The sequence below is a fragment of the Phycodurus eques genome, chromosome 3 (assembly GCF_024500275.1).
Source record: "Phycodurus eques isolate BA_2022a chromosome 3, UOR_Pequ_1.1, whole genome shotgun sequence".
In the NCBI taxonomy this organism is placed as follows: Eukaryota; Metazoa; Chordata; class Actinopteri; order Syngnathiformes; family Syngnathidae; genus Phycodurus; species Phycodurus eques.
The window spans coordinates 21,969,368-21,995,324 of NC_084527.1; the positions used below are offsets into that span (position 1 = coordinate 21,969,368).

General features: G+C 45.0%; 1 protein-coding gene and 53 non-coding genes across 54 annotated transcripts in view; all 54 read left to right on the top strand.

Moving 5' to 3' along the window:
* Nucleotides 1-25,957, top strand: part of mmp11a (matrix metallopeptidase 11a) — a 93,877-nt gene that overhangs the window by 34,938 nt on the left and 32,982 nt on the right. The window lies entirely within an intron of this gene.
* On the top strand, nucleotides 231-303 carry trnaa-ugc (transfer RNA alanine (anticodon UGC)). Its single transcript has one exon. It is a non-coding gene; the product is annotated as a tRNA-Ala (tRNA).
* Nucleotides 729-801, top strand: trnaa-agc (transfer RNA alanine (anticodon AGC)). Its single transcript has one exon. It is a non-coding gene; the product is annotated as a tRNA-Ala (tRNA).
* On the top strand, nucleotides 1,381-1,453 carry trnaa-agc (transfer RNA alanine (anticodon AGC)). Its single transcript has one exon. It is a non-coding gene; the product is annotated as a tRNA-Ala (tRNA).
* trnaa-agc (transfer RNA alanine (anticodon AGC)) lies at nucleotides 1,543-1,615 on the top strand. Its single transcript has one exon. It is a non-coding gene; the product is annotated as a tRNA-Ala (tRNA).
* On the top strand, nucleotides 1,938-2,010 carry trnaa-ugc (transfer RNA alanine (anticodon UGC)). Its single transcript has one exon. It is a non-coding gene; the product is annotated as a tRNA-Ala (tRNA).
* Nucleotides 2,429-2,501, top strand: trnaa-agc (transfer RNA alanine (anticodon AGC)). The gene has a single exon. It is a non-coding gene; the product is annotated as a tRNA-Ala (tRNA).
* trnaa-ugc (transfer RNA alanine (anticodon UGC)) lies at nucleotides 2,599-2,671 on the top strand. Its single transcript has one exon. It is a non-coding gene; the product is annotated as a tRNA-Ala (tRNA).
* On the top strand, nucleotides 2,766-2,838 carry trnaa-cgc (transfer RNA alanine (anticodon CGC)). The gene has a single exon. It is a non-coding gene; the product is annotated as a tRNA-Ala (tRNA).
* Nucleotides 3,909-3,981, top strand: trnaa-agc (transfer RNA alanine (anticodon AGC)). Its single transcript has one exon. It is a non-coding gene; the product is annotated as a tRNA-Ala (tRNA).
* On the top strand, nucleotides 4,067-4,139 carry trnaa-agc (transfer RNA alanine (anticodon AGC)). Its single transcript has one exon. It is a non-coding gene; the product is annotated as a tRNA-Ala (tRNA).
* Nucleotides 4,710-4,782, top strand: trnaa-cgc (transfer RNA alanine (anticodon CGC)). Its single transcript has one exon. It is a non-coding gene; the product is annotated as a tRNA-Ala (tRNA).
* On the top strand, nucleotides 4,872-4,944 carry trnaa-agc (transfer RNA alanine (anticodon AGC)). Its single transcript has one exon. It is a non-coding gene; the product is annotated as a tRNA-Ala (tRNA).
* Nucleotides 5,380-5,452, top strand: trnaa-agc (transfer RNA alanine (anticodon AGC)). Its single transcript has one exon. It is a non-coding gene; the product is annotated as a tRNA-Ala (tRNA).
* On the top strand, nucleotides 6,206-6,278 carry trnaa-ugc (transfer RNA alanine (anticodon UGC)). Its single transcript has one exon. It is a non-coding gene; the product is annotated as a tRNA-Ala (tRNA).
* Nucleotides 7,588-7,660, top strand: trnaa-agc (transfer RNA alanine (anticodon AGC)). Its single transcript has one exon. It is a non-coding gene; the product is annotated as a tRNA-Ala (tRNA).
* trnaa-ugc (transfer RNA alanine (anticodon UGC)) lies at nucleotides 7,753-7,825 on the top strand. The gene has a single exon. It is a non-coding gene; the product is annotated as a tRNA-Ala (tRNA).
* Nucleotides 7,920-7,992, top strand: trnaa-cgc (transfer RNA alanine (anticodon CGC)). Its single transcript has one exon. It is a non-coding gene; the product is annotated as a tRNA-Ala (tRNA).
* trnaa-agc (transfer RNA alanine (anticodon AGC)) lies at nucleotides 9,063-9,135 on the top strand. The gene has a single exon. It is a non-coding gene; the product is annotated as a tRNA-Ala (tRNA).
* On the top strand, nucleotides 9,382-9,454 carry trnaa-agc (transfer RNA alanine (anticodon AGC)). Its single transcript has one exon. It is a non-coding gene; the product is annotated as a tRNA-Ala (tRNA).
* Nucleotides 9,548-9,620, top strand: trnaa-agc (transfer RNA alanine (anticodon AGC)). The gene has a single exon. It is a non-coding gene; the product is annotated as a tRNA-Ala (tRNA).
* trnaa-agc (transfer RNA alanine (anticodon AGC)) lies at nucleotides 10,200-10,272 on the top strand. Its single transcript has one exon. It is a non-coding gene; the product is annotated as a tRNA-Ala (tRNA).
* trnaa-agc (transfer RNA alanine (anticodon AGC)) lies at nucleotides 10,362-10,434 on the top strand. Its single transcript has one exon. It is a non-coding gene; the product is annotated as a tRNA-Ala (tRNA).
* On the top strand, nucleotides 10,757-10,829 carry trnaa-ugc (transfer RNA alanine (anticodon UGC)). Its single transcript has one exon. It is a non-coding gene; the product is annotated as a tRNA-Ala (tRNA).
* On the top strand, nucleotides 11,248-11,320 carry trnaa-agc (transfer RNA alanine (anticodon AGC)). Its single transcript has one exon. It is a non-coding gene; the product is annotated as a tRNA-Ala (tRNA).
* Nucleotides 11,418-11,490, top strand: trnaa-ugc (transfer RNA alanine (anticodon UGC)). Its single transcript has one exon. It is a non-coding gene; the product is annotated as a tRNA-Ala (tRNA).
* On the top strand, nucleotides 11,585-11,657 carry trnaa-cgc (transfer RNA alanine (anticodon CGC)). Its single transcript has one exon. It is a non-coding gene; the product is annotated as a tRNA-Ala (tRNA).
* Nucleotides 12,728-12,800, top strand: trnaa-agc (transfer RNA alanine (anticodon AGC)). The gene has a single exon. It is a non-coding gene; the product is annotated as a tRNA-Ala (tRNA).
* Nucleotides 12,886-12,958, top strand: trnaa-agc (transfer RNA alanine (anticodon AGC)). The gene has a single exon. It is a non-coding gene; the product is annotated as a tRNA-Ala (tRNA).
* On the top strand, nucleotides 13,690-13,762 carry trnaa-cgc (transfer RNA alanine (anticodon CGC)). The gene has a single exon. It is a non-coding gene; the product is annotated as a tRNA-Ala (tRNA).
* On the top strand, nucleotides 13,852-13,924 carry trnaa-agc (transfer RNA alanine (anticodon AGC)). Its single transcript has one exon. It is a non-coding gene; the product is annotated as a tRNA-Ala (tRNA).
* Nucleotides 14,360-14,432, top strand: trnaa-agc (transfer RNA alanine (anticodon AGC)). Its single transcript has one exon. It is a non-coding gene; the product is annotated as a tRNA-Ala (tRNA).
* On the top strand, nucleotides 15,186-15,258 carry trnaa-ugc (transfer RNA alanine (anticodon UGC)). Its single transcript has one exon. It is a non-coding gene; the product is annotated as a tRNA-Ala (tRNA).
* Nucleotides 16,568-16,640, top strand: trnaa-agc (transfer RNA alanine (anticodon AGC)). Its single transcript has one exon. It is a non-coding gene; the product is annotated as a tRNA-Ala (tRNA).
* trnaa-ugc (transfer RNA alanine (anticodon UGC)) lies at nucleotides 16,734-16,806 on the top strand. The gene has a single exon. It is a non-coding gene; the product is annotated as a tRNA-Ala (tRNA).
* trnaa-cgc (transfer RNA alanine (anticodon CGC)) lies at nucleotides 16,901-16,973 on the top strand. The gene has a single exon. It is a non-coding gene; the product is annotated as a tRNA-Ala (tRNA).
* trnaa-agc (transfer RNA alanine (anticodon AGC)) lies at nucleotides 18,044-18,116 on the top strand. Its single transcript has one exon. It is a non-coding gene; the product is annotated as a tRNA-Ala (tRNA).
* On the top strand, nucleotides 19,023-19,095 carry trnaa-cgc (transfer RNA alanine (anticodon CGC)). The gene has a single exon. It is a non-coding gene; the product is annotated as a tRNA-Ala (tRNA).
* On the top strand, nucleotides 19,525-19,597 carry trnaa-ugc (transfer RNA alanine (anticodon UGC)). Its single transcript has one exon. It is a non-coding gene; the product is annotated as a tRNA-Ala (tRNA).
* trnaa-agc (transfer RNA alanine (anticodon AGC)) lies at nucleotides 19,691-19,763 on the top strand. Its single transcript has one exon. It is a non-coding gene; the product is annotated as a tRNA-Ala (tRNA).
* On the top strand, nucleotides 19,853-19,925 carry trnaa-agc (transfer RNA alanine (anticodon AGC)). Its single transcript has one exon. It is a non-coding gene; the product is annotated as a tRNA-Ala (tRNA).
* Nucleotides 20,248-20,320, top strand: trnaa-ugc (transfer RNA alanine (anticodon UGC)). Its single transcript has one exon. It is a non-coding gene; the product is annotated as a tRNA-Ala (tRNA).
* trnaa-cgc (transfer RNA alanine (anticodon CGC)) lies at nucleotides 20,917-20,989 on the top strand. Its single transcript has one exon. It is a non-coding gene; the product is annotated as a tRNA-Ala (tRNA).
* trnaa-cgc (transfer RNA alanine (anticodon CGC)) lies at nucleotides 21,910-21,982 on the top strand. The gene has a single exon. It is a non-coding gene; the product is annotated as a tRNA-Ala (tRNA).
* trnaa-agc (transfer RNA alanine (anticodon AGC)) lies at nucleotides 22,413-22,485 on the top strand. The gene has a single exon. It is a non-coding gene; the product is annotated as a tRNA-Ala (tRNA).
* trnaa-cgc (transfer RNA alanine (anticodon CGC)) lies at nucleotides 22,575-22,647 on the top strand. The gene has a single exon. It is a non-coding gene; the product is annotated as a tRNA-Ala (tRNA).
* Nucleotides 23,071-23,143, top strand: trnaa-agc (transfer RNA alanine (anticodon AGC)). The gene has a single exon. It is a non-coding gene; the product is annotated as a tRNA-Ala (tRNA).
* trnaa-ugc (transfer RNA alanine (anticodon UGC)) lies at nucleotides 23,466-23,538 on the top strand. The gene has a single exon. It is a non-coding gene; the product is annotated as a tRNA-Ala (tRNA).
* trnaa-agc (transfer RNA alanine (anticodon AGC)) lies at nucleotides 23,795-23,867 on the top strand. The gene has a single exon. It is a non-coding gene; the product is annotated as a tRNA-Ala (tRNA).
* trnaa-cgc (transfer RNA alanine (anticodon CGC)) lies at nucleotides 24,363-24,435 on the top strand. Its single transcript has one exon. It is a non-coding gene; the product is annotated as a tRNA-Ala (tRNA).
* Nucleotides 25,034-25,106, top strand: trnaa-ugc (transfer RNA alanine (anticodon UGC)). The gene has a single exon. It is a non-coding gene; the product is annotated as a tRNA-Ala (tRNA).
* Nucleotides 25,359-25,431, top strand: trnaa-ugc (transfer RNA alanine (anticodon UGC)). The gene has a single exon. It is a non-coding gene; the product is annotated as a tRNA-Ala (tRNA).
* On the top strand, nucleotides 25,694-25,766 carry trnav-uac (transfer RNA valine (anticodon UAC)). The gene has a single exon. It is a non-coding gene; the product is annotated as a tRNA-Val (tRNA).
* On the top strand, nucleotides 25,860-25,932 carry trnaa-agc (transfer RNA alanine (anticodon AGC)). The gene has a single exon. It is a non-coding gene; the product is annotated as a tRNA-Ala (tRNA).

Sequence of the window (25,957 nt, forward strand, 5' to 3'; positions counted from 1 at the left end):
TGTCATTTTCCCGCTTGGTTGAGTAGTTGATTGAATGTTTTTGTTGTTGTTTGATTGGTTGGTTATAAAATTGGGGAATTAGCTCAAGTGGTAGAGCACTCGCTTAGCATGTGAGAGGTAGCGGGATCGATGCCCGCATTCTCCAATTGACTTTAGATCGTCTGCTTGTTGTTTTCCCACTTGGTTGAGGAGTTGATTGGCTGTTTTTGTTGTTGTTTGCTTGTAAAACGGGGGAATTAGCTCAAGTGGTAGAGCGCTCGCTTTGCATGTGAGAGGTAGCGGGATCGATGCCCGCATTCTCCATCTGACTTTAGATAGTCTTCTTGTCGTTTCCTGCATGGTTGAGTAGTTTATTGGATGTTTTTGTTGTTTTTTGATTGAAACATTGTAAAATGGGGGAATTAGCTCAAGTGGTAGAGCGCTCTCTTTGCATGTGAGAGGTAGCGGGATCGATGCCCGCATTCTCCACTTGATTTTAGGTTGTCTGCCTGTTGCTGTTTTGGGCGTTCTGCTTGGTTGATTGGTTGTTTTTGTTGTTGTTTGATTGGTTGGTTATAAAACGGGGGAATTAGCTCAAGTGGTAGAGTGCTCGCTTAGCATGTGAGAGGTAGCGGGATCGATGCCCGCATTCTCCAATTGACTTTAGATAGTCTGCTTGTCGTTTTCCCGCTTGGTTGAGTAGTTGATTGAATGTTTTTGTTGTTATTTGGTTGACTGGTTGCAAAACGGGGGAATTAGCTCAGGTGGTACAGCGCTCGCTTAGCATGTGAGAGGTAGCGGGTTCGATGCCCGCATTCTCCAATTGACTTTAGATAGTATGCTTGTCATTTTCCCGCTTGGTTGAGTAGTTGATTGAATGTTTTTGTTGTTTTTTTATTGATTGGCTGTAAAATGGGGAATTAGCTCAAGTGGGAGAGCGCTCGCTTTGCATGTGAGAGGTAGTGGGATCGATGCCCGCATTCTCCATCTGACTTTAGATAGTCTGCTTGTCGTTTCCCGCATGGTTGAGTAGTTGATTGGCTGTTTTTGTTATTGTTTGATTGTTTGTAAAACGGTGGAATTAGCTCAGGTGGGAGAGCGCTCGCTTTGCATGTCAGAGGTAGCGGGATCGATGCCCGCATTCTCCACCCTATAATAGGTTGTCTACCTGTTGTTTTTTTAGGGCGTTCTTGTTGGTTGATTGGTTGTTTTTGTTGTTGTTTGCTTGCAAAATGGGGGAATTAGCTCAGGTGGTAGAGTGCGCGCTTTGCATGTGAGAGGTAGCGGGATCGATGCCCGCATTCTCCAATTGACTTTAGATAGTCTCCTTGTCATTTTCCCGCTTGGTTGAATAGTTGATTGGTTGTTTTTGTTGTTGTTTGATTGGTTGGTTCAGAAACGGGGGAATTAGCTCAAGTGGTAGAGCGCTCGCTTAGCATGTGAGAGGTAGCGGGATCGATGCCCGCATTCTCCAACTGACTTTAGATAGTCTGCTTGTCGTTTTCCCGCTTGTTTGAGGAGTTGATTGGTTGTTTTTGTTGTTGTTAGATTGCTTATAAAATGGGGGAATTAGCTCAAGTGGTAGAGCGCTCGCTTAGCATGTGAGAGGTAGCGGGATCGATACCCGCATTCTCCACCTAATTTGCCTGTTGCTGCTTTGGGCGTTCTACTTGGTTGATAGATTGTCTTTGTTGTTCATTGATTGACCTGACTTTAGATAGTCTGCTTGTTGTTTTCCCGCTTGGTTGAGTAGTTGATTGGATGTTTTTGTTGTTGTTTGATTGATTGATTGTAAAATGGGGGAAATAGCTCAGGTGGGAGCGCGCTCGCATAGCATGTGAGAGGTAGTGGGATCGATGCCCGCATTCTCCACTTGATTTTAGGTTGTCGACCTGTTGCTGATTTGGGCGTTCTGGTTGGTTGATTGGTTGTTTTTGTTGCTGTTTGTTAGTAAAATGGGGGAATTAGCTCAGGTGGTAGAGCGCTCGCTTTGCATGTGAGAGGTAGCGGGATCGATGCCCGCATTCTCCACCTGACTTTAGGTTGTCTGCCTGTTGCTGTTATGGGCGTTCTTTTTGGTTGATTGGTTGTTTTTGTTGTTGTTTGATTTGTTGGCTATAAAACGGGGGAATTAGCTCAAGTGGTAGAGCGCTCGCTTAGGATATGAGAGGTAGCAATTTTGATGCCCACATTCTCCACCTAACTTTAGATAGTCTGCTTGTCGTTTTCCCGCATGGTTGAGTAGTTGATTGGATGTTTTTGTTGTTGTTTTATTGACTGGTTGCAAAGCGGGGGAATTAGCTCAAGTGGTAGAGCGCTCGCTTACCACGTGAGAGTTAGCGGGATCGATGCCCGCATTCTCCAATTGACTTTAGATCGTCTGCTTGTTGTTTTCCCACTTGGTTGAGGAGTTGATTGGTTGTTTTTGTTGTTGTTTGCTTGTGAAACGGGGGAATTAGCTCAAGTGGTAGAGCGCTCGCTTAGCATGTGAGAGGTAGCGGGATCGATACCCGCATTCTCCACCTGACTTTAGATGGTCTGCTTGTTGATTTCCCGCTTGGTTGAGTAGTTGATTGAATGTTTTTGTTATTTTTTGATTGATTGATTGATTGTAAAATGGGGGAATTAGCTCAGGTGGTAGAGCGCTCGCTTTGCATGTGAGAGGTAGCGGGATCGATGCCCGCATTCTCCACTTGATTTTAGGTTGTCTGCCTGTCGTTTTTTTGGGCGTTCTGCTTGGTCAATTGGTTGTTTTTGTTGTTGTTTGATTGGTTGGTTATAAAATGGGGGAATTAGCTCAAGTGGTAGAGCGCTCGCTTCGCATGTGAGAGGTAGCGGGATCGATGCCCGCATTCTCCACCTGACTTTAGATAGTCTGCTTGTTGTTTCCCCGCTTGGTTGAGTAGTTGATTGAATGTTTTTGTTGTTGTTAGATTGCTTGTAAAATGGGGGAATTAGCTCAAGTGGTAGATCGCTCGCTTAGCATGTGAGAGGTAGCGGCATCGATGCCCGCATTCTCCACCTGAGTTTAGATTGTCTGCTTGTCGTTTTCCAGCTTGGTTGAGTAGTTGATTTGATGTTTTTGTTGTTATTTGATTGACTGGTTGCAAAACCGGGGAATTAGCTCAAGTGGTAGAGTGCTCGCTTAGCATGTGAGAGGTAGCGGGATCGATGCCCGCATTCTCCACCTGACTTTAGATGGTTTGCTTGTTGTTTTCCCGCTTGGTTGAGTAGTTGATTGAATGTTTTTGTTGTATTTTGATTGATTCATTGTAAAATGGGGGAATTAGCTCAAGTGGTAGAGCGCTCGCTTAGCATGTGAGAGGTAGCGGGATCGATGCCCGCATTCTCAACCTGAATTTAGATAGTCTGCTTGTCGTTTACCCGCTTGGTTGAGTAGTTGATTTGTTGTTTTTTTTGTTATTTGATTGACTGGTTGCAAAACGGGGGAATTAGCTCAAGTGGTAGAGCGCTCCCTTAGCATGTGAGAAGTAGTGGGATCGATGCCCGCATTCTCCACTTGATTATAGGTTGTCTACCTTTTGTTTTTTAGGGCGTTCTGGTTGGTTGATTGGTTGTTTTTGTTGTTGTTTGCTTGTAAAGCGGGGGAATTAGCTCAGGTGGTAGAGCGCTCGCTTAGCATATGAGCGGTAGCGGGATCGATACCCGCATTCTCCAACTGACTTTAGATAGTCTGCTTGTCGTTTTCCCGCTTGGTTGAGGAGTTGATTGGTTGTTTTTGTTGCTGTTTGTTTGTAAAATGGGGGAATTAGCTCAGGTGGTATAGCGCTCGCTTTGCATGTGAGAGGTAGCGGGATCGATGCCCACATTCTCCACCTGACTTTAGATAGTCTGCTTGTCGTTTTCCAGCTTGGTTGAGTAGTTGATTTTTTGTTTTTGTTGTTATTTGATTGACTGGTTGCAAAACAGGGGAATTAGCTCAAGTGGTAGAGCGCTCGCTTAGCATGTGAGAGGTAGCGGGATCGATGCCCGCATTCTCCAATTGACTTTAGATCGTCTGCTTGTCGTTTTCCCACTTGGTTGAGGAGTTGATTGGTTGTTTTTGTTGTTGTTTGCTTGTAAAACAGGGGAATTAGCTCAAGTGGTAGAGCGCTCGCTTAGCATGTGAGAGGTAGCGGGATCGATGCCCGCATTCTCCAATTGACTTTAGATCGTCTGCTTGTCGTTTTCCCACTTGGTTGAGGAGTTGATTGGTTGTTTTTGTTGTTGTTTGCTTGTAAAACAGGGGAATTAGCTCAAGTGGTAGAACTCTCGCTTTGCATGTGAGAGGTAGCGGGATCGATGCCCGCATTCTCCATCTGACTTTAGATAGTCTTCTTGTCGTTTCCTGCATGGTTGAGTAGTTGATTGGTTGTTTTTGTTATTGTTTGATTGCTTGCAAAACGGGGGAATTAGCTAAGGTGGTGGAGCGCTCGCTTTGCATGTGGGCGGTAGCGGGATCGATGCCCGCATTCTCAACCTGACTTTAGATAGTCTGCTTGTCGTTTTCCCGCTTGGTTGAGTAGTTGATTTGTTGTTTTTGTTGTTATTTGATTGACTGGCTGCAAAACGGGGGAATTAGCTCAAGTGGTAGAGTGCTCGCTTTGCATGTGAGAGGTAGCGGGACTATCTCCACCTGACTTTAGATAGTCTGCTTGTTGCTGTTTTGGGCGTTCTTTTTGGTTGATTGGTTGTTTTTGTTGTTTTTTTGATTGGTTTATTGGAAAATGGGGGAATTAGCTCAAGTGGTAGAGCGCTCGCTTCGCATGTGAGAGGTAGCGGGATCGATGCCCGCATTCTCCACTTAATTTTAGATAGTCTGCTTGTCGTTTTCCCGCTTGGTTGAGTAGTTGGTTGGCTGTTTTTGTTGTTGTTAGATTGCTTCTAAAATGGGGGAATTAGCTCAAGTGGTAGAGCGCTCGCTTAGCAAGTGAGAGGTAGCGGGATCGATGCCCGCATTCTCCACTTAATTTTAGGTTGTCTGCCTGTCGCTGCTTTGGGCGTTCTACTTGGTTGATTGGTTGTTTTTGTTGTTGTTTGATTGGTTGTAAAATGGGGGAAGTAGCTCAGGTGGTAGAGCGCTCGCTTTGCATGTGAGAGGTAGCGGGGTTGATGCCCGCGTTCTCCACTTAATTTTAGGTTGTCTGCCTGTCGCTGCTTTGGGCGTTCTGCTTGGTTGATTGGTTGTTTTTGTTGTTGTTTGATTGGTTGGTTATAAAACGGGGGAATTAGCTCAAGTGGTAGAGCGCTCGCTTGGCATGTGACAGGTAGTGGGATCGATGCCCGCATTCTCCACTTGACTTGAGAAGGTCTGCTTGTTGATTTCCCGCTTGATTTCCCGCTTGGTTGAGTAGTTGATTGAATGTTTTTGTTGTTATTTGGTTGACTGGTTGCAAAACGGGGGAATTAGCTCAAGTGGTAGAGCGCTCGCTTAGCATGTGAGAGGTAGCGGGATCGATGCCCGCATTCTCCAATTAACTTTAGATAGTCTGCTTGTCGTTTTCCCGCTTGGTTGAGTAGTTGATTGAATGTTTTTGTTGTTATTTGGTTGACTGGTTGCAAAACGGGGGAATTAGCTCAAGTGGTAGAGCGCTCGCTTAGCATGTGAGAGGTAGTGGGATCGATGCCCGCATTCTCCATTTGATTTTAGGTTGTCGACCTGTTGCTGATTTGGGCGTTCTGGTTGGTTGATTGGTTGTTTTTGTTTCTGTTTGTTAGTAAAATGGGGGAATTTGCTCAGGTGGTAGAGCGCTTGCTTTGCATGTGAGATGTAGCGGGATCGATGCCCACATTCTCCAATTGACTTTAGATCGTCTGCTTGTCGTTTTCCCGCTTGGTTGAGTAGTTGATTGGATGTTTTTGTTGTTTTTTGATTGATAGCTAATAAAGTGGGGGAATTAGCTCAGGTGGTAGAGCGCTTGCTTTGCATGTGAGAGGTAGCGGGATCGATGCCCGCATTCTCCACCTGACTTTAGGTTGTCTGCCTGTTGCTGTTATGGGTGTTCTTTTTGGTTGATTGGTTGTTTTTGTTGTTGTTTGATTTGTTGGCTATAAAACGGGGGAATTAGCTCAAGTGGTAGAGCGCTCGCTTAGCATATGAGAGGTAGCGATTTCGATGCCCACATTCTCCACCTGACTTTAGATAGTCTGCTTGTCTTTTTCCCGCTTGGTTGAGTAGTTGATTGGATGTTTTTTGTTTTTTGATTGATTGATTGATCGTAAAATGGGGGAATTAGCTCAGGTGGTAGAGTGCTCGCTTTGCATGTGAGAGGTAGCGGGATCGATGCCCGCATTCTCCAATTGACTTCAGATAGTCTCCTTGTCATTTTCCCGCTTGGTTGAGTAGTTGATTGGCTGTTTTTGTTGTTGTTTGATTGGTTGGTTATAAAACGGGGGAATTAGCTCAAGTGGTAGAGCGCTCGCTTAGCATGTGAGAGGTAGCGGGATCGATGCCTGCATTCTCCAACTGACTTTAGATAGTCTGCTTGTCGTTTTCCCGCTTGTTTGAGGAGTTGATTGGTTGTTTTTGTTGTTGTTAGATTGCTTATAAAATGGGGGAATTAGCTCAAGTGGTAGAGCGCTCGCTTAGCATGTGAGAGGTAGCGGGATCGATACCCGCATTCTCAACCTAATTTGCCTGTTGCTGCTTTGGGCGTTCTACTTGGTTGATTGATTGTCTTTGTTGTTGATTGATTGACCTGACTTTAGATAGTCTGCTTGTTGTTTTCCCGCTTGGTTGAGTAGTTGATTGGATGTTTTTGTTGTTGTTTGATTGATTGATTGTAAAATGGGGGAAATTGCTCAGGTGGGAGCGCGCTCGCATAGCATGTGAGAGGTAGTGGGATCGATGCCCGCATTCTCCACTTGATTTTAGGTTGTCTACCTGTTGCTGATTTGGGCGTTCTGGTTGGTTGATTGGTTGTTTTTGTTGCTGTTTGTTAGTAAAATGGGGGAATTAGCTCAGGTGGTCGAGCGCTCGCTTTGCATGTGAGAGGTAGCGGGATCGATGCCCGCATTCTCCACCTGACTTTAGGTTGTCTGCCTGTTGCTGTTATGGGCTTTCTTTTTGGTTGATTGGTTGTTTTTGTTGTTGTTTGATTTGTTGGCTATAAAACGGGGGAATTAGCTCAAGTGGTAGAGCGCTCGCTTAGGATATGAGAGGTAGCAATTTTGATGCCCACATTCTCCACCTGACTTTAGATAGTCTGCTTGTCGTTTTCCCGCATGGTTGAGTAGTTGATTGGATGTTTTTGTTGTTGTTATATTGACTGGTTGCAAAGCGGGGGAATTAGCTCAAGTGGTAGAGCGCTCGCTTAGCACGTGAGAGTTAGCGGGATCGATGCCCGCATTCTCCAATTGACTTTAGATCGTCTGCTTGTTGTTTTCCCACTTGGTTGAGGAGTTGATTGGTTGTTTTTGTTGTTGTTTGCTTGTGAAACGGGGGAATTAGCTCAAGTGGTAGAGCGCTCGCTTAGCATATGAGAGGTAGCGATTTCGATTCCCACATTCTCCACCTGACTTTAGATAGTCTGCTTGTCGTTTTCCCGCTTGGTTGAGTAGTTGATTGGATGTTTTTTGTTTTTTGATTGATTGATTAATCGTAAAATGGGGGAATTAGCTCAAGTGGTAGAGTGCTCGCTTAGCATGTGAGAGGTAGCGGGATCGATACCCGCATTCTCCACCTGACTTTAGATGGTCTGCTTGTTGATTTCCCGCTTGGTTGAGTAGTTGATTGAATGTTTTTTTTATTTTTGATTGATTGATTGTAAAATGGGGGAATTAGCTCAGGTGGTAGAGCTCTCGCTTTGCATGTGAGAGGTAGCGGGATCGATGCCCGCATTCTCCACTTGATTTTAGGTTGTCTGCCTGTCGTTTTTTTGGGCGTTCTGCTTGGTCAATTGGTTGTTTTTGTTGTTGTTTGATTGGTTGGTTATAAAATGGGGGAATTAGCTCAAGTGGTAGAGCGCTCGCTTCGCATGTGAGAGGTAGCGGGATCGATGCCCGCATTCTCCACCTGACTTTAGGTAGTCTGCTTGTTGTTTCCCCGCTTGGTTGAGTAGTTGATTGAATGTTTTTGTTGTTGTTAGATTGCTTGTAAAATGGGGGAATTAGCTCAAGTGGTAGATCGCTCGCTTAGCATGTGAGAGGTAGCGGCATCGATGCCCGCATTCTCCACCTGAGTTTAGATTGTCTGCTTGTCGTTTTCCAGCTTGGTTGAGTAGTTGATTTGTTGTTTTTGTTGTTATTTGATTGACTGGTTGCAAAACCGGGGAATTAGCTCAAGTGGTAGAGTGCTCGCTTAGCATGTGAGAGGTAGCGGGATCGATGCCCGCATTCTCCACCTGACTTTAGATGGTTTGCTTGTTGTTTTCCCGCTTGGTTGAGTAGTTGATTGAATGTTTTTGTTGTATTTTGATTGATTCATTGTAAAATGGGGGAATTAGCTCAAGTGGTAGAGCGCTCGGTTAGCATATGAGAGGTAGCGGGATCGATACCCGCATTCTCACCCTGAATTTAGATAGTCTGCTTGTCGTTTACCCGCTTGGTTGAGTAGTTGATTTGTTGTTTTTTTTGTTATTTGATTGACTGGTTGCAAAACGGGGGAATTAGCTCAAGTGGTAGAGCGCTCCCTTAGCATGTGAGAAGTAGTGGGATCGATGCCCGCATTCTCCACTTGATTATAGGTTGTCTACCTGTTGTTTTTTAGGGCGTTCTGGTTGGTTGATTGGTTGTTTTTGTTGTTGTTTGCTTGTAAAGCGGGGGAATTAGCTCAGGTGGTAGAGTGCTCGCTTAGCATATGAGCGGTAGCGGGATCGATGCCCGCATTCTCCAACTGACTTTAGATAGTCTGCTTGTCGTTTTCCCGCTTGGTTGATGAGTTGATTGGTTGTTTTTGTTGCTGTTTGTTTGTAAAATGGGGGAATTAGCTCAGGTGGTATAGCGCTCGCTTTGCATGTGAGAGGTAGCGGGATCGATGCCCACATTCTCCACCTGACTTTAGATAGTCTGCTTGTCGTTTTCCAGCTTGGTTGAGTAGTTGATTTTTTGTTTTTGTTGTTATTTGATTGACTGGTTGCAAAACGGGGGAATTAGCTCAAGTGGTAGAGCGCTCGCTTAGCATGTGAGAGGTAGCGGGATCGATGCCCGCATTCTCCAATTGACTTTAGATCGTCTGCTTGTCGTTTTCCCACTTGGTTGAGGAGTTGATTGGTTGTTTTTGTTGTTGTTTGCTTGAAAAACAGGGGAATTAGCTCAAGTGGTAGAGCACTCGCTTTGCATGTGAGAGGTAGCGGGATCGATGCCCGCATTCTCCATCTGACTTTAGATAGTCTTCTTGTCGTTTCCTGCATGGTTGAGTAGTTGATTGGTTGTTTTTGTTATTGTTTGATTGTTTGCAAAACGGGGGAATTAGCTCAAGTGGTAGAGCGCTCGCTTAGCATGTGAGAGGTAGCGGGATCGATGCCCGCATTCTCCAATTGACTTTAGATAGTCTGCTTGTCGTTTTCCCGCTTGGTTGAGTAGTTGATTGAATGTTTTTGTTGTTATTTGGTTGACTGGTTGCAAAACGGGGGAATTAGCTCAGGTGGTACAGCGCTCGCTTAGCATGTGAGAGGTAGCGGGTTCGATGCCCGCATTCTCCAATTGACTTTAGATAGTATGCTTGTCATTTTCCCGCTTGGTTGAGTAGTTGATTGAATGTTTTTGTTGTTTTTTTATTGATTGGCTGTAAAATGGGGAATTAGCTCAAGTGGGAGAGCGCTCGCTTTGCATGTGAGAGGTAGTGGGATCGATGCCCGCATTCTCCATCTGACTTTAGATAGTCTGCTTGTCGTTTCCCGCATGGTTGAGTAGTTGATTGGCTGTTTTTGTTATTGTTTGATTGTTTGTAAAACGGTGGAATTAGCTCAGGTGGGAGAGCGCTCGCTTTGCATGTCAGAGGTAGCGGGATCGATGCCCGCATTCTCCACCCTATAATAGGTTGTCTACCTGTTGTTTTTTTAGGGCGTTCTTGTTGGTTGATTGGTTGTTTTTGTTGTTGTTTGCTTGCAAAATGGGGGAATTAGCTCAGGTGGTAGAGTGCGCGCTTTGCATGTGAGAGGTAGCGGGATCGATGCCCGCATTCTCCAATTGACTTTAGATAGTCTCCTTGTCATTTTCCCGCTTGGTTGAATAGTTGATTGGTTGTTTTTGTTGTTGTTTGATTGGTTGGTTCAGAAACGGGGGAATTAGCTCAAGTGGTAGAGCGCTCGCTTAGCATGTGAGAGGTAGCGGGATCGATGCCCGCATTCTCCAACTGACTTTAGATAGTCTGCTTGTCGTTTTCCCGCTTGTTTGAGGAGTTGATTGGTTGTTTTTGTTGTTGTTAGATTGCTTATAAAATGGGGGAATTAGCTCAAGTGGTAGAGCGCTCGCTTAGCATGTGAGAGGTAGCGGGATCGATACCCGCATTCTCCACCTAATTTGCCTGTTGCTGCTTTGGGCGTTCTACTTGGTTGATAGATTGTCTTTGTTGTTCATTGATTGACCTGACTTTAGATAGTCTGCTTGTTGTTTTCCCGCTTGGTTGAGTAGTTGATTGGATGTTTTTGTTGTTGTTTGATTGATTGATTGTAAAATGGGGGAAATAGCTCAGGTGGGAGCGCGCTCGCATAGCATGTGAGAGGTAGTGGGATCGATGCCCGCATTCTCCACTTGATTTTAGGTTGTCGACCTGTTGCTGATTTGGGCGTTCTGGTTGGTTGATTGGTTGTTTTTGTTGCTGTTTGTTAGTAAAATGGGGGAATTAGCTCAGGTGGTAGAGCGCTCGCTTTGCATGTGAGAGGTAGCGGGATCGATGCCCGCATTCTCCACCTGACTTTAGGTTGTCTGCCTGTTGCTGTTATGGGCGTTCTTTTTGGTTGATTGGTTGTTTTTGTTGTTGTTTGATTTGTTGGCTATAAAACGGGGGAATTAGCTCAAGTGGTAGAGCGCTCGCTTAGGATATGAGAGGTAGCAATTTTGATGCCCACATTCTCCACCTAACTTTAGATAGTCTGCTTGTCGTTTTCCCGCATGGTTGAGTAGTTGATTGGATGTTTTTGTTGTTGTTTTATTGACTGGTTGCAAAGCGGGGGAATTAGCTCAAGTGGTAGAGCGCTCGCTTACCACGTGAGAGTTAGCGGGATCGATGCCCGCATTCTCCAATTGACTTTAGATCGTCTGCTTGTTGTTTTCCCACTTGGTTGAGGAGTTGATTGGTTGTTTTTGTTGTTGTTTGCTTGTGAAACGGGGGAATTAGCTCAAGTGGTAGAGCGCTCGCTTAGCATGTGAGAGGTAGCGGGATCGATACCCGCATTCTCCACCTGACTTTAGATGGTCTGCTTGTTGATTTCCCGCTTGGTTGAGTAGTTGATTGAATGTTTTTGTTATTTTTTGATTGATTGATTGATTGTAAAATGGGGGAATTAGCTCAGGTGGTAGAGCGCTCGCTTTGCATGTGAGAGGTAGCGGGATCGATGCCCGCATTCTCCACTTGATTTTAGGTTGTCTGCCTGTCGTTTTTTTGGGCGTTCTGCTTGGTCAATTGGTTGTTTTTGTTGTTGTTTGATTGGTTGGTTATAAAATGGGGGAATTAGCTCAAGTGGTAGAGCGCTCGCTTCGCATGTGAGAGGTAGCGGGATCGATGCCCGCATTCTCCACCTGACTTTAGATAGTCTGCTTGTTGTTTCCCCGCTTGGTTGAGTAGTTGATTGAATGTTTTTGTTGTTGTTAGATTGCTTGTAAAATGGGGGAATTAGCTCAAGTGGTAGATCGCTCGCTTAGCATGTGAGAGGTAGCGGCATCGATGCCCGCATTCTCCACCTGAGTTTAGATTGTCTGCTTGTCGTTTTCCAGCTTGGTTGAGTAGTTGATTTGATGTTTTTGTTGTTATTTGATTGACTGGTTGCAAAACCGGGGAATTAGCTCAAGTGGTAGAGTGCTCGCTTAGCATGTGAGAGGTAGCGGGATCGATGCCCGCATTCTCCACCTGACTTTAGATGGTTTGCTTGTTGTTTTCCCGCTTGGTTGAGTAGTTGATTGAATGTTTTTGTTGTATTTTGATTGATTCATTGTAAAATGGGGGAATTAGCTCAAGTGGTAGAGCGCTCGCTTAGCATGTGAGAGGTAGCGGGATCGATGCCCGCATTCTCAACCTGAATTTAGATAGTCTGCTTGTCGTTTACCCGCTTGGTTGAGTAGTTGATTTGTTGTTTTTTTTGTTATTTGATTGACTGGTTGCAAAACGGGGGAATTAGCTCAAGTGGTAGAGCGCTCCCTTAGCATGTGAGAAGTAGTGGGATCGATGCCCGCATTCTCCACTTGATTATAGGTTGTCTACCTTTTGTTTTTTAGGGCGTTCTGGTTGGTTGATTGGTTGTTTTTGTTGTTGTTTGCTTGTAAAGCGGGGGAATTAGCTCAGGTGGTAGAGCGCTCGCTTAGCATATGAGCGGTAGCGGGATCGATACCCGCATTCTCCAACTGACTTTAGATAGTCTGCTTGTCGTTTTCCCGCTTGGTTGAGGAGTTGATTGGTTGTTTTTGTTGCTGTTTGTTTGTAAAATGGGGGAATTAGCTCAGGTGGTATAGCGCTCGCTTTGCATGTGAGAGGTAGCGGGATCGATGCCCACATTCTCCACCTGACTTTAGATAGTCTGCTTGTCGTTTTCCAGCTTGGTTGAGTAGTTGATTTTTTGTTTTTGTTGTTATTTGATTGACTGGTTGCAAAACAGGGGAATTAGCTCAAGTGGTAGAGCGCTCGCTTAGCATGTGAGAGGTAGCGGGATCGATGCCCGCATTCTCCAATTGACTTTAGATCGTCTGCTTGTCGTTTTCCCACTTGGTTGAGGAGTTGATTGGTTGTTTTTGTTGTTGTTTGCTTGTAAAACAGGGGAATTAGCTCAAGTGGTAGAGCGCTCGCTTAGCATGTGAGAGGTAGCGGGATCGATGCCCGCATTCTCCAATTGACTTTAGATCGTCTGCTTGTCGTTTTCCCACTTGGTTGAGGAGTTGATTGGTTGTTTTTGTTGTTGTTTGCTTGTAAAACAGGGGAATTAGCTCAAGTGGTAGAGCTCTCGCTTTGCATGTGAGAGGTAGCGGGATCGATGCCCGCATTCTCCATCTGACTTTAGATAGTCTTCTTGTCGTTTCCTGCATGGTTGAGTAGTTGATTGGTTGTTTTTGTTATTGTTTGATTGTTTGCAAAATGGGGGAATTAGCTCAGGTGGTAGAGCGCTCGCTTTGCATGTGGGCGGTAGCGGGATCGATACCCGCATTCTCAACCTGACTTTAGATAGTCTTCTTGTCGTTTCCTGCATGGTTGAGTAGTTGATTGGTTGTTTTTGTTATTGTTTGATTGCTTGCAAAACGGGGGAATTAGCTAAGGTGGTGGAGCGCTCGCTTTGCATGTGGGCGGTAGCGGGATCGATGCCCGCATTCTCAACCTGACTTTAGATAGTCTGCTTGTCGTTTTCCCGCTTGGTTGAGTAGTTGATTTGTTGTTTTTGTTGTTATTTGATTGACTGGCTGCAAAACGGGGGAATTAGCTCAAGTGGTAGAGTGCTCGCTTTGCATGTGAGAGGTAGCGGGACTATCTCCACCTGACTTTAGATAGTCTGCTTGTTGCTGTTTTGGGCGTTCTTTTTGGTTGATTGGTTGTTTTTGTTGTTTTTTTGATTGGTTTATTGGAAAATGGGGGAATTAGCTCAAGTGGTAGAGCGCTCGCTTCGCATGTGAGAGGTAGCGGGATCGATGCCCGCATTCTCCACTTAATTTTAGATAGTCTGCTTGTCGTTTTCCCGCTTGGTTGAGTAGTTGGTTGGCTGTTTTTGTTGTTGTTAGATTGCTTCTAAAATGGGGGAATTAGCTCAAGTGGTAGAGCGCTCGCTTAGCAAGTGAGAGGTAGCGGGATCGATGCCCGCATTCTCCACTTAATTTTAGGTTGTCTGCCTGTCGCTGCTTTGGGCGTTCTACTTGGTTGATTGGTTGTTTTTGTTGTTGTTTGATTGGTTGTAAAATGGGGGAAGTAGCTCAGGTGGTAGAGCGCTCGCTTTGCATGTGAGAGGTAGCGGGGTTGATGCCCGCGTTCTCCACTTAATTTTAGGTTGTCTGCCTGTCGCTGCTTTGGGCGTTCTGCTTGGTTGATTGGTTGTTTTTGTTGTTGTTTGATTGGTTGGTTATAAAACGGGGGAATTAGCTCAAGTGGTAGAGCGCTCGCTTGGCATGTGACAGGTAGTGGGATCGATGCCCGCATTCTCCACTTGACTTGAGAAGGTCTGCTTGTTGATTTCCCGCTTGATTTCCCGCTTGGTTGAGTAGTTGATTGAATGTTTTTGTTGTTATTTGGTTGACTGGTTGCAAAACGGGGGAATTAGCTCAAGTGGTAGAGCGCTCGCTTAGCATGTGAGAGGTAGCGGGATCGATGCCCGCATTCTCCAATTAACTTTAGATAGTCTGCTTGTCGTTTTCCCGCTTGGTTGAGTAGTTGATTGAATGTTTTTGTTGTTATTTGGTTGACTGGTTGCAAAACGGGGGAATTAGCTCAAGTGGTAGAGCGCTCGCTTAGCATGTGAGAGGTAGTGGGATCGATGCCCGCATTCTCCATTTGATTTTAGGTTGTCGACCTGTTGCTGATTTGGGCGTTCTGGTTGGTTGATTGGTTGTTTTTGTTTCTGTTTGTTAGTAAAATGGGGGAATTTGCTCAGGTGGTAGAGCGCTTGCTTTGCATGTGAGATGTAGCGGGATCGATGCCCACATTCTCCAATTGACTTTAGATCGTCTGCTTGTCGTTTTCCCGCTTGGTTGAGTAGTTGATTGGATGTTTTTGTTGTTTTTTGATTGATAGCTAATAAAGTGGGGGAATTAGCTCAGGTGGTAGAGCGCTTGCTTTGCATGTGAGAGGTAGCGGGATCGATGCCCGCATTCTCCACCTGACTTTAGGTTGTCTGCCTGTTGCTGTTATGGGTGTTCTTTTTGGTTGATTGGTTGTTTTTGTTGTTGTTTGATTTGTTGGCTATAAAACGGGGGAATTAGCTCAAGTGGTAGAGCGCTCGCTTAGCATATGAGAGGTAGCGATTTCGATGCCCACATTCTCCACCTGACTTTAGATAGTCTGCTTGTCTTTTTCCCGCTTGGTTGAGTAGTTGATTGGATGTTTTTTGTTTTTTGATTGATTGATTGATCGTAAAATGGGGGAATTAGCTCAGGTGGTAGAGTGCTCGCTTTGCATGTGAGAGGTAGCGGGATCGATGCCCGCATTCTCCAATTGACTTCAGATAGTCTCCTTGTCATTTTCCCGCTTGGTTGAGTAGTTGATTGGCTGTTTTTGTTGTTGTTTGATTGGTTGGTTATAAAACGGGGGAATTAGCTCAAGTGGTAGAGCGCTCGCTTAGCATGTGAGAGGTAGCGGGATCGATGCCTGCATTCTCCAACTGACTTTAGATAGTCTGCTTGTCGTTTTCCCGCTTGTTTGAGGAGTTGATTGGTTGTTTTTGTTGTTGTTAGATTGCTTATAAAATGGGGGAATTAGCTCAAGTGGTAGAGCGCTCGCTTAGCATGTGAGAGGTAGCGGGATCGATACCCGCATTCTCAACCTAATTTGCCTGTTGCTGCTTTGGGCGTTCTACTTGGTTGATTGATTGTCTTTGTTGTTGATTGATTGACCTGACTTTAGATAGTCTGCTTGTTGTTTTCCCGCTTGGTTGAGTAGTTGATTGGATGTTTTTGTTGTTGTTTGATTGATTGATTGTAAAATGGGGGAAATTGCTCAGGTGGGAGCGCGCTCGCATAGCATGTGAGAGGTAGTGGGATCGATGCCCGCATTCTCCACTTGATTTTAGGTTGTCTACCTGTTGCTGATTTGGGCGTTCTGGTTGGTTGATTGGTTGTTTTTGTTGCTGTTTGTTAGTAAAATGGGGGAATTAGCTCAGGTGGTCGAGCGCTCGCTTTGCATGTGAGAGGTAGCGGGATCGATGCCCGCATTCTCCACCTGACTTTAGGTTGTCTGCCTGTTGCTGTTATGGGCTTTCTTTTTGGTTGATTGGTTGTTTTTGTTGTTGTTTGATTTGTTGGCTATAAAACGGGGGAATTAGCTCAAGTGGTAGAGCGCTCGCTTAGGATATGAGAGGTAGCAATTTTGATGCCCACATTCTCCACCTGACTTTAGATAGTCTGCTTGTCGTTTTCCCGCATGGTTGAGTAGTTGATTGGATGTTTTTGTTGTTGTTATATTGACTGGTTGCAAAGCGGGGGAATTAGCTCAAGTGGTAGAGCGCTCGCTTAGCACGTGAGAGTTAGCGGGATCGATGCCCGCATTCTCCAATTGACTTTAGATCGTCTGCTTGTTGTTTTCCCACTTGGTTGAGGAGTTGATTGGTTGTTTTTGTTGTTGTTTGCTTGTGAAACGGGGGAATTAGCTCAAGTGGTAGAGCGCTCGCTTAGCATATGAGAGGTAGCGATTTCGATTCCCACATTCTCCACCTGACTTTAGATAGTCTGCTTGTCGTTTTCCCGCTTGGTTGAGTAGTTGATTGGATGTTTTTTGTTTTTTGATTGATTGATTAATCGTAAAATGGGGGAATTAGCTCAAGTGGTAGAGTGCTCGCTTAGCATGTGAGAGGTAGCGGGATCGATACCCGCATTCTCCACCTGACTTTAGATGGTCTGCTTGTTGATTTCCCGCTTGGTTGAGTAGTTGATTGAATGTTTTTTTTATTTTTTGATTGATTGATTGTAAAATGGGGGAATTAGCTCAGGTGGTAGAGCTCTCGCTTTGCATGTGAGAGGTAGCGGGATCGATGCCCGCATTCTCCACTTGATTTTAGGTTGTCTGCCTGTCGTTTTTTTGGGCGTTCTGCTTGGTCAATTGGTTGTTTTTGTTGTTGTTTGATTGGTTGGTTATAAAATGGGGGAATTAGCTCAAGTGGTAGAGCGCTCGCTTCGCATGTGAGAGGTAGCGGGATCGATGCCCGCATTCTCCACCTGACTTTAGGTAGTCTGCTTGTTGTTTCCCCGCTTGGTTGAGTAGTTGATTGAATGTTTTTGTTGTTGTTAGATTGCTTGTAAAATGGGGGAATTAGCTCAAGTGGTAGATCGCTCGCTTAGCATGTGAGAGGTAGCGGCATCGATGCCCGCATTCTCCACCTGAGTTTAGATTGTCTGCTTGTCGTTTTCCAGCTTGGTTGAGTAGTTGATTTGTTGTTTTTGTTGTTATTTGATTGACTGGTTGCAAAACCGGGGAATTAGCTCAAGTGGTAGAGTGCTCGCTTAGCATGTGAGAGGTAGCGGGATCGATGCCCGCATTCTCCACCTGACTTTAGATGGTTTGCTTGTTGTTTTCCCGCTTGGTTGAGTAGTTGATTGAATGTTTTTGTTGTATTTTGATTGATTCATTGTAAAATGGGGGAATTAGCTCAAGTGGTAGAGCGCTCGGTTAGCATATGAGAGGTAGCGGGATCGATACCCGCATTCTCACCCTGAATTTAGATAGTCTGCTTGTCGTTTACCCGCTTGGTTGAGTAGTTGATTTGTTGTTTTTTTTGTTATTTGATTGACTGGTTGCAAAACGGGGGAATTAGCTCAAGTGGTAGAGCGCTCCCTTAGCATGTGAGAAGTAGTGGGATCGATGCCCGCATTCTCCACTTGATTATAGGTTGTCTACCTGTTGTTTTTTAGGGCGTTCTGGTTGGTTGATTGGTTGTTTTTGTTGTTGTTTGCTTGTAAAGCGGGGGAATTAGCTCAGGTGGTAGAGTGCTCGCTTAGCATATGAGCGGTAGCGGGATCGATGCCCGCATTCTCCAACTGACTTTAGATAGTCTGCTTGTCGTTTTCCCGCTTGGTTGATGAGTTGATTGGTTGTTTTTGTTGCTGTTTGTTTGTAAAATGGGGGAATTAGCTCAGGTGGTATAGCGCTCGCTTTGCATGTGAGAGGTAGCGGGATCGATGCCCACATTCTCCACCTGACTTTAGATAGTCTGCTTGTCGTTTTCCAGCTTGGTTGAGTAGTTGATTTTTTGTTTTTGTTGTTATTTGATTGACTGGTTGCAAAACGGGGGAATTAGCTCAAGTGGTAGAGCGCTCGCTTAGCATGTGAGAGGTAGCGGGATCGATGCCCGCATTCTCCAATTGACTTTAGATCGTCTGCTTGTCGTTTTCCCACTTGGTTGAGGAGTTGATTGGTTGTTTTTGTTGTTGTTTGCTTGAAAAACAGGGGAATTAGCTCAAGTGGTAGAGCACTCGCTTTGCATGTGAGAGGTAGCGGGATCGATGCCCGCATTCTCCATCTGACTTTAGATAGTCTTCTTGTCGTTTCCTGCATGGTTGAGTAGTTGATTGGTTGTTTTTGTTATTGTTTGATTGTTTGCAAAACGGGGGAATTAGCTCATGTGGTAGAGCGCTCGCTTTGCATGTGGGCGGTAGCGGGATCGATACCCGCATTCTCAACCTGACTTTAGATAGTCTTCTTGTCGTTTCCTGCATGGTTGAGTAGTTGATTGGATGTTTTTGTTGTTTTTTGATTGAGTCATTGTAAAATGGGGGAATTAGCTCAAGTGGTAGAGCGCTCGTTTAGCATGTGAGAGGTAGCGGGATCGATGCCCATATTCTCCATCTGACTTTAGATAGTCTTCTTGTCGTTTCCTGCATGGTTGAGTAGTTGATTGGTTGTTTTTGTTATTGTTTGATTGCTTGCAAAACGGGGGAATTAGCTCAGGTGGTGGAGCGCTCGCTTTGCATGTGGGCGGTAGCGGGATCGATGCCCGCATTCTCAACCTGACTTTAGATAGTCTGCTTGTCGTTTTCCCGCTTGGTTGAGTAGTTGATTTGTTGTTTTTGTTGTTATTTGATTGACTGGCTGCAAAACGAGGGAATTAGCTCAAGTGCTGGAGCGCTCCCTTAGCATGTGAGAAGTAGTGGGATCGATGCCCGCATTCTCCACTTGATTATAGGTTGTCTACCTGTTGTTTTTTAGGGCGTTCTGGTTGGTTTATTGGTTGTTTTTGTTGTTTTTTTGATTGGTTTATTGGAAAATGGGGGAATTAGCTCAAGTGGTAGAGCGCTCGCTTCGCATGTGAGAGGTAGCGGGATCGATGCCCGCATTCTCCACCTGACTTTAGGTTGTCTGCCTGTCGCTGCTTTGGGCGTTCTGCTTGGTTGATTGGTTGTTTTTGTTGTTTTTTGATTGATAGCTAATAAAGTGGGGGAATTAGCTCAGGTGGTAGAGCGCTTGCTTTGCATGTGAGAGGTAGCGGGATCGATGCCCGCATTCTCCACCTGACTTTAGGTTGTCTGCCTGTTGCTGTTATGGGCGTTCTTTTTGGTTGATTGGTTGTTTTTGTTGTTGTTTGATTTGTTGGCTATAAAACGGAGGAATTAGCTCAAGTGGTAGAGTGCTCGCTTAGCATATGAGAGGTAGCGATTTCGATGCCCACATTCTCCACCTGACTTTAGATAGTCTGCTTGTCTTTTTCCCGCTTGGTTGAGTAGTTGATTGGATGTTTTTTGTTTTTTGATTGATTGATTGATCGTAAAATGGGGGAATTAGCTCAGGTGGTAGAGTGCTCGCTTTGCATGTGAGAGGTAGCGGGATCGATGCCCGCATTCTCCAATTGACTTTAGATAGTCTCCTTGTCATTTTCCCGCTTGGTTGAGTAGTTGATTGGATGTTTTTGTTGTTGTTTGATTGGTTGGTTATAAAACGGGGGAATTAGCTCAAGTGGTAGAGCGCTCGCTTAGCATGTGAGAGGTAGCGGGATCGATGCCCGCATTCTCCAACTGACTTTAGATAGTCTGCTTGTCGTTTTCCCGCTTGTTTGAGGAGTTGATTGGTTGTTTTTGTTGTTGTTAGATTGCTTATAAAATGGGGGAATTAGCTCAAGTGGTAGAGCGCTCGCTTAGCATGTGAGAGGTAGCGGGATCGATACCCGCATTCTCCACCTAATTTGCCTGTTGCTGCTTTGGGCGTTCTACTTGGTTGATTGATTGTCTTTGTTGTTGATTGATTGACCTGACTTTAGATAGTCTGCTTGTTGTTTTCCCGCTTGGTTGAGTAGTTGATTGGATGTTTTTGTTGTTGTTTGATTGATTGATTGTAAAATGGGGGAAATTGCTCAGGTGGGAGCGCGCTCGCATAGCATGTGAGAGGTAGTGGGATCGATGCCCGCATTCTCCACTTGATTTTAGGTTGTCTACCTGTTGCTGATTTGGGCGTTCTGGTTGGTTGATTGGTTGTTTTTGTTGCTGTTTGTTAGTAAAATGGGGGAATTAGCTCAGGTGGTAGAGCGCTCGCTTTGCATGTGAGAGGTAGCGGGATCGATGCCCGCATTCTCCACCTGACTTTAGGTTGTCTGCCTGTTGCTGTTATGGGCGTTCTTTTTGGTTGATTGGTTGTTTTTGTTGTTGTTTGATTTGTTGGCTATAAAACGGGGGAATTAGCTCAAGTGGTAGAGCGCTCGCTTAGGATATGAGAGGTAGCAATTTTGATGCCCACATTCTCCACCTGACTTTAGATAGTCTGCTTGTCGTTTTCCCGCATGGTTGAGTAGTTGATTGGATGTTTTTGTTGTTGTTATATTGACTGGTTGCAAAGCGGGGGAATTAGCTCAAGTGGTAGAGCGCTCGCTTAGCACGTGAGAGTTAGCGGGATCGATGCCCGCATTCTCCACCTGACTTTAGATAGTCTGCTTGTCGTTTTCCCGCTTGGTTGAGTAGTTGATTGGATGTTTTTTGTTTTTTGATTGATTGATTAATCGTAAAATGGGGGAATTAGCTCAAGTGGTAGAGTGCTCGCTTAGCACGTGAGAGTTAGCGGGATCGATGCCCGCATTCTCCACCTGACTTTAGATAGTCTGCTTGTCGTTTTCCCGCTTGGTTGAGTAGTTGATTGGATGTTTTTTGTTTTTTGATTGATTGATTAATCGTAAAATGGGGGAATTAGCTCAGGTGGTAGAGCGCTCGCTTCGCATGTGAGAGGTAGCGGGATCGATGCCCGCATTCTCCACTTGATTTTAGGTTGTCTGCCTGTCGTTTTTTTGGGCGTTCTGCTTGGTCAATTGGTTGTTTTTGTTGTTGTTTGATTGGTTGGTTATAAAATGGGGGAATTAGCTCAAGTGGTAGAGCGCTCGCTTCGCATGTGAGAGGTAGCGGGATCGTTGCCCGCATTCTCCACCTGACTTTAGATAGTCTGCTTGTTGTTTCCCCGCTTGGTTGAGTAGTTGATTGAATGTTTTTGTTGTTGTTAGATTGCTTGTAAAATGGGGGAATTAGCTCAAGTGGTAGATCGCTCGCTTAGCATGTGAGAGGTAGCGGCATCGATGCCCGCATTCTCCACCTGAGTTTAGATTGTCTGCTTGTCGTTTTCCAGCTTGGTTGAGTAGTTGATTTGTTGTTTTTGTTGTTATTTGATTGACTGGTTGCAAAACCGGGGAATTAGCTCAAGTGGTAGAGTGCTCGCTTAGCATGTGAGAGGTAGCGGGATCGATGCCCGCATTCTCCACCTGACTTTAGATGGTTTGCTTGTTGTTTTCCCGCTTGGTTGAGTAGTTGATTGAATGTTTTTGTTGTATTTTGATTGATTCATTGTAAAATGGGGGAATTAGCTCAAGTGGTAGAGCGCTCGCTTAGCATGTGAGAGGTAGCGGGATCGATGCCCGCATTCTCAACCTGAATTTAGAGAGTCTGCTTGTCGTTTACCCGCTTGGTTGAGTAGTTGATTTGTTGTTTTTTTTGTTATTTGATTGACTGGTTGCAAAACGGGGGAATTAGCTCAAGTGGTAGAGCGCTCCCTTAGCATGTGAGAGGTAGCGGGATCGATGCCCGCATTCTCAACCTGAATTTAGATAGTCTGCTTGTCGTTTTCCCGCATGGTTGAGTAGTTGATTGGATGTTTTTGTTGTTGTTATATTGACTGGTTGCGAAGCGGGGGAATTAGCTCAAGTGGTAGAGCGCTCGCTTCGCATGTGAGAGGTAGCGGGATCGATGCCCGCATTCTCCATCTGACTTTAGATAGTCTGCTTGTCGTTTTCCCGCTTGGTTGAGTAGTTGATTGGATGTTTTTGTTGTTTTTTGATTGATTGATTGATTGTAAAATGTTGGAATTCGCTCAAGTGGTGGAGCGCTTACTTTGCATGTGAGAGGTAGCGGGATCGATGCCCACATTCTCCAATTGACTTTAGATCGTCTGCTTGTCGTTTTCCCGCTTGGTTGAGTAGTTGATTGGATGTTTTTGTTGTTTTTTGATTGATAGCTAATAAAGTGGGGGAATTAGCTCAGGTGGTAGAGCGCTTGCTTTGCATGTGAGAGGTAGCGGGATCGATGCCCGCATTCTCCACCTGACTTTAGGTTGTCTGCCTGTTGCTGTTATGGGCGTTCTTTTTGGTTGATTGGTTGTTTTTGTTGTTGTTTGATTTGTTGGCTATAAAACGGGGGAATTAGCTCAAGTGGTAGAGCGCTCGCTTAGCATGTGAGAGGTAGCGGGATCGATGCCCGCATTCTCCAACTGACTTTAGATAGTCTGCTTGTCGTTTTCCCGCTTGTTTGAGGAGTTGATTGGTTGTTTTTGTTGTTGTTAGATTGCTTATAAAATGGGGGAATTAGCTCAAGTGGTAGAGCGCTCGCTTCGCATGTGAGAGGTAGCGGGATCGATGCCCGCATTCTCCACCTGACTTTAGGTTGTCTACCTGTCGCTGCTTTGGGCGTTCTGCTTGGTTGATTGGTTGTTTTTGTTGTTTTTTGATTGATAGCTAATAAAGTGGGGGAATTAGCTCAGGTGGTAGAGCGCTTGCTTTGCATGTGAGAGGTAGCGGGATCGATGCCCGCATTCTCCACCTGACTTTAGGTTGTCTGCCTGTTGCTGTTATGGGCGTTCTTTTTGGTTGATTGGTTGTTTTTGTTGTTGTTTGATTTGTTGGCTATAAAACGGGGGAATTAGCTCAAGTGGTAGAGTGCTCGCTTAGCATATGAGAGGTAGCGATTTCGATGCCCACATTCTCCACCTGACTTTAGATAGTCTGCTTGTCTTTTTCCCGCTTGGTTGAGGAGTTGATTGGTTGTTTTTGTTGTTGTTAGATTGCTTATAAAATGGGGGAATTAGCTCAAGTGGTAGAGCGCTCGCTTAGCATGTGAGAGGTAGCGGGATCGATACCCGCATTCTCCACCTAATTTGCCTGTTGCTGCTTTGGGCGTTCTACTTGGTTGATTGATTGTCTTTGTTGTTGATTGATTGACCTGACTTTAGATAGTCTGCTTGTTGTTTTCCCGCTTGGTTGAGTAGTTGATTGGATGTTTTTGTTGTTGTTTGATTGATTGATTGTAAAATGGGGGAAATTGCTCAGGTGGGAGCGCGCTCGCATAGCATGTGAGAGGTAGTGGGATCGATGCCCGCATTCTCCACTTGATTTTAGGTTGTCTACCTGTTGCTGATTTGGGCGTTCTGGTTGGTTGATTGGTTGTTTTTGTTGCTGTTTGTTAGTAAAATGGGGGAATTAGCTCAGGTGGTAGAGCGCTCGCTTTGCATGTGAGAGGTAGCGGGATCGATGCCCGCATTCTCCACCTGACTTTAGGTTGTCTGCCTGTTGCTGTTATGGGCGTTCTTTTTGGTTGATTGGTTGTTTTTGTTGTTGTTTGATTTGTTGGCTATAAAACGGGGGAATTAGCTCAAGTGGTAGAGCGCTCGCTTAGGATATGAGAGGTAGCAATTTTGATGCCCACATTCTCCACCTGACTTTAGATAGTCTGCTTGTCTTTTTCCCGCTTGGTTGAGGAGTTGATTGGTTGTTTTTGTTGTTGTTAGATTGCTTATAAAATGGGGGAATTAGCTCAAGTGGTAGAGCGCTCGCTTAGCATGTGAGAGGTAGCGGGATCGATACCCGCATTCTCCACCTAATTTGCCTGTTGCTGCTTTTGGCGTTCTACTTGGTTGATTGATTGTCTTTGTTGTTGATTGATTGACCTGACTTTAGATAGTCTGCTTGTTGTTTTCCCGCTTGGTTGAGTAGTTGATTGAATGTTTTTGTTGTATTTTGATTGATTCATTGTAAAATGGGGGAATTAGCTCAAGTGGTAGAGCGCTCGCTTAGCATGTGAGAGGTAGCGGGATCGATACCCGCATTCTCAACCTGAATTTAGAGAGTCTGCTTGTCGTTTACCCGCTTGGTTGAGTAGTTTATTTGTTGTTTTTTTTGTTATTTGATTGACTGGTTGCAAAACGGGGGAATTAGCTCAAGTGGTAGAGCGCTCCCTTAGCATGTGAGAGGTAGCGGGATCGATGCCCGCATTCTCAACCTGAATTTAGATAGTCTGCTTGTCGTTTTCCCGCATGGTTGAGTAGTTGATTGGATGTTTTTGTTGTTGTTATATTGACTGGTTGCGAAGCGGGGGAATTAGCTCAAGTGGTAGAGCGCTCGCTTCGCATGTGAGAGGTAGCGGGATCGATGCCCGCATTCTCCATCTGACTTTAGATAGTCTGCTTGTCGTTTTCCCGCTTGGTTGAGTAGTTGATTGGATGTTTTTGTTGTTTTTTGATTGATTGATTGATTGTAAAATGTTGGAATTCGCTCAAGTGGTGGAGCGCTTACTTTGCATGTGAGAGGGAGCGGGATCGATGCCCACATTCTCCAATTGACTTTAGATCGTCTGCTTGTCGTTTTCCCGCTTGGTTGAGTAGTTGATTGGATGTTTTTGTTGTTTTTTGATTGATAGCTAATAAAGTGGGGGAATTAGCTCAGGTGGTAGAGCGCTTGCTTTGCATGTGAGAGGTAGCGGGATCGATGCCCGCATTCTCCACCTGACTTTAGGTTGTCTGCCTGTTGCTGTTATGGGCGTTCTTTTTGGTTGATTGGTTGTTTTTGTTGTTGTTTGATTTGTTGGCTATAAAACGGGGGAATTAGCTCAAGTGGTAGAGCGCTCGCTTAGCATATGAGAGGTAGCGATTTCGATGCCCACATTCTCCACCTGACTTTAGATAGTCTGCTTGTCTTTTTCCCGCTTGGTTGAGTAGTTGATTGGATGTTTTTTGTTTTTTGATTGATTGATTGATTGTAAAATGGGGGAATTAGCTCAGGTGGTAGAGTGCTCGCTTTGCATGTGAGAGGTAGCGGGATCGATGCCCGCATTCTCCAATTGACTTTAGATAGTCTCCTTGTCATTTTCCCGCTTGGTTGAGTAGTTGATTGGCTGTTTTTGTTGTTGTTTGATTGGTTGGTTATAAAACGGGGGAATTAGCTCAAGTGGTAGAGCGCTCGCTTAGCATGTGAGAGGTAGCGGGATCGATGACCGCATTCTCCACTTGATTTTAGGTTGTCTGCCTGTTGCTGTTTTGGGCGTTCTGCTTGGTTGATTGGTTGTTTTTGTTGTTGTTTGATTGTAAAATGGGGGAATTAGCTCAGGTGGTAGAGCGCTCGCTTTGCATGTGAGAGGTAGCGGGATCGATACCCGCATTCTCCACTTGATTTTAGGTTGTCTGCCTGTTGCTGTTTTGGGCGTTCTGCTTGGTTGATTGGTTGTTTTTGTTGTTGTTTGATTGGTTGGTTATAAAACGGGGGAATTAGCTCAAGTGGTAGAGCGCTCGCTTGGCATGTGAGAGGTAGCGATTTCGATGCCCACATTCTCCACCTGACTTTAGATAGTCTGCTTGTCTTTTTCCCGCTTGGTTGAGTAGTTGATTGGATGTTTTTTGTTTTTTGATTGATTGATTGATCGTAAAATGGGGGAATTAGCTCAGGTGGTAGAGTGCTCGCTTTACATGTGAGAGGTAGCGGGATCGATGCCCGCATTCTCCAATTGACTTTAGATAGTCTCCTTGTCATTTTCCCGCTTGGTTGAGTAGTTGATTGGCTGTTTTTGTTGTTGTTTGATTGGTTGGTTATAAAACGGGGGAATTAGCTCAAGTGGTAGAGCGCTCGCTTAGCATGTGAGAGGTAGCGGGATCGATGCCCGCATTCTCCAACTGACTTTAGATAGTCTGCTTGTC